At 41.3% G+C, this 3,328-nt stretch overlaps 1 pseudogene; it reads right to left on the minus strand.

Annotated features, from left to right (window-relative positions):
- Positions 1–2,639: 2,639 nt before the first annotated feature.
- Positions 2,640–2,776, minus strand: LOC111756576 (5S ribosomal RNA; annotated as a pseudogene).
- Positions 2,777–3,328: the final 552 nt, after the last annotated feature.

Below are 3,328 nucleotides of genomic sequence, written 5' to 3' on the forward strand. Positions count from 1 at the left end.
AGACATTCTGATAACTTGTTCTCCTTTGAGGCTGCAGGATCTGTTATTAACAGGAACCCCAGGTGACATTTGTCAGCAGGAAAGGTTCTTTGTAAGATACTGTGGAAAACTGTTATCATTAAACGCATGCTGAAAATTCTTGCCTGGACAGCAAGTTGACATACATTTTGGCACATTAAATAAGTACTGTTATTCCCAGCCAAGCAACAGAGTTCCACTGGATTAGATAATCCCAAAGAACAAGCTCATATATTAAAGAGGGGTGAAAAGAAAAGCGCAGAACATGCCTAAATGGAAAAACAATGTATTAAAGTTGCAGACAAATTATGGAAAACTCAAGGCAGTGATAGGCTTGGAGTTAAAGGTAGGATGAGGGGAAATCAAGAAAACTCAAGCTCTACATAGTTGTCTCTGCCTTCTCAAGGGCTGGTTTTGATCACTTTCTTATACCTGTTGTTGGCATCATGTCTCAAAATTTATGAGAAATGAGGTTACACAAGGGATACTTTTGTCCATCTCTAAGTATCCACCAGGGTGAGAAGTCGCTTGCCTTTCCTCAGGGCTCTGGCCTGTGCCTGCTTTCATTTATCCCTGAAAGTCTTGGTTCCTAGCAGTAGAACGCAGCTCCCAAGGCCTTTCAAACAAAGCCTTGCAGCCTGTGGCCTGTGCCTTCAAGGTGTGCTTTCCAAAATTTCCTTGGAGATTTCCTGTCCTGTTGAAATAAATCCTTCAGCTGGCCCTGAGTCCCATAATGCAAAAGTGTGCGGTGATCAGAGTTGTTCATTTGCTGCCATAACAGTATGGTGGCAGTAGCCCTCCTCTTGCCATTGTCCCCTATTTCCAGGTGCTGCCTGCTGTCTAGCACTAAATTCAAGTGGCAGCAGTCAAGCTCCCAATGAGAGAGAAGAGGGGCACAGCTGCATGGACCAGGTGAAGACAGGAATGTCTTCACATACAGGATTTAGTCTCCTCTAAAACCCAAGGACCACTGAAAATGCCAGTGGCTAATTTTAGGAAGCCTTTACCGTATTCCAGACATTGCTCGAGGGCCAATTTATTAATCTTCAAGGTAAACTCTATGGCCTTGGTGATAGTAACAAACTTGGCTTTCAGTTCCAGTCCATGATAACTGAGGGAAAAGGTGAAGAAATGGATTCAGGATGCCCTGTCCCCTTTCCCTGTCCACCAGGACTACTGGGCATGCAGCTTCTCGCTGGAAAGGGGAATCCATAGAAGGTGGTGTGTTCAGAAAAAGTGGGCTGATCAGCAAGAAAGCTCTCAGATATGCCTTCACACTGGCTCCCATCATCAGAAGTCGCTCAGACTAAATCTCATATTCAGTTTAAAGACCATAAGATTTCCCACTTTCTAGAATGTATGATTGCACATACAGCAATTCTTCCATACTGCATATTCTATTTTAATTAATTCCCAACCAGGGTTCATTTTGTACCTTTTGATGATGCATTTTTATGAGATCAGGAAATATACAAGTGAAGGTCTCAGGAGAAGGCCGTGACTGGAACTGTGTGGGCCGAGATGACTGAAAATCAGACTTTGCCTTGGGCTGACAGCATACACAGAAATGGGAAAAGGAGGTAACTAAACCTAAAGGGAAGGCAGGGAAGGAGATGATGATGCCATAGGTACGCTGTGAGAGCAGCTGGTCTACCTGGGGCTGAGTCTGCGTCCAAACAAATGTGATTTGAAGTCAGAGTAACTGGACTGATGTGTGAGTTTGAATACAAATGGTTTGTCACACTTTCTTTTGTATTCATTTGGCTTTTAAAGCTGACATTATAAATTTCTTAATTTCCCAAGATATTTCTCTGATAATGCTTTTGCCTTTATTCTTCTTTCAATAACAAAATGAATTTGCAGTGCTTCACTTGCTAGCAGTATCTATCCCCTGGCCCAAACACATTATTTTCTTTTTCAGACTTTCTTCCAATTCGATGTTAACGGAGGTAGTATCATTCACTACAACAAGATACAAGAGAAGTTTAATGTGTGTCACACTGGATTATAAAATATCTGATAGCCACATTAAAATAATGAAAATAACTAGATAAAATTATTGTTTTGTGGTTCTGGGAGTTGAACTTTGGTCTTCATGCATGCTAGACAAGTGCTTTCCCCACTGAGCTGCACCTCAAACCCAAATAAAGTTAGCTTTAATAATATATTCTGTTTAATGCAGTGTGTTCATAATGTCACTTTAATATCTACTCAATATACAGGATTAATAAAATATTTTTGAATTTGTTTTTTGAACTAAATCTTCAAACTCTAGAGTATATTTTACACATTGCACCTCCCAATTCTAAATCACATTCCCAGTACTCAGGGACCACCTGTGACTGGCGGTTACCTGCTTGGCTCTTGCAGTTCTAGCATTTTTTTTTCTCTTTTCTTTTTTTTTTTTTTTTTTTTTGTACTGGGGACTGAACTCATGACCTTGCCCTTACCAGGCAAAAGCTTGAGCCACTGAGCTAAATCCCCAGCCCAGGTCTAGTACTTTTGAGTTAACCTACCTGTCACATCCTGGCTCTCTTGTTTTCAGCTGTACATCCTTCCCTTCTGTAAGCCACATTTTTGTTTCTTACTGACGAAGTTCATGCATAAAATCATACTGACAGTAAACACAATGCTAGGCTTCCCAGGGGCACTCAATAAATTTAGACAATCTCCCATCCAAGTACTAACCAGGCCCGACCCTGCTTAGCTTCCGAGATCAGACGAGATCGGGCGCGTTCAGGGTGGTATGGCCGTAGACCAATTCCAGGACTCCGATAGCACAGTTTCCTCTCTGCCTTCCATCATCAGAACTTGCTCAGACTAATTTTAATATTCAGTTTCTAAGACTCCTCATTTCCTGTCACTACTAACTTTCTTTCTTTGTTTGTTTCTCTCTTTCTGTCTGTCTTCCTGTCTCTTTTCTTTCATTATTCTTTCTCTCTGTATCTCTCTGTCTCTCTTTCTGACTCTGTCTCTGTCTCTGTGCCTCTGTCTCTCTTTATCTCCTCCCCTCTCTGTGTTCTTTTTTCTTCTAAAGATTTCCCACTTTGGGAACTGAACCTTTCCACTGAGATTTGTCCTCTTTACATTTTTTATTTAGAGACAGGTTCTAAGTCACTACGCTGCCTAGGCTGGGCTTGACCTTTAATTCCGCAGCCTCAGCCTTCTAGAGTACTGGGAGTCTTGATTACTCATGTGCGTACATGTTTTGTGTCTTTATTTTAATATGGTAGTTCTCAATTAGAGGTATTTTGTATACCTTCCCTTCATTAAAGGAATATCTGACAATGTCTCGAGGCATTCTGATGAT

The sequence above is a fragment of the Cavia porcellus genome, unplaced genomic scaffold (genome assembly GCF_034190915.1).
Source record: "Cavia porcellus strain 051 isolate PalLab524CR breed Dunkin Hartley unplaced genomic scaffold, mCavPor4.1 scaffold_18, whole genome shotgun sequence".
Lineage (NCBI taxonomy): Eukaryota > Metazoa > Chordata > Mammalia > Rodentia > Caviidae > Cavia > Cavia porcellus.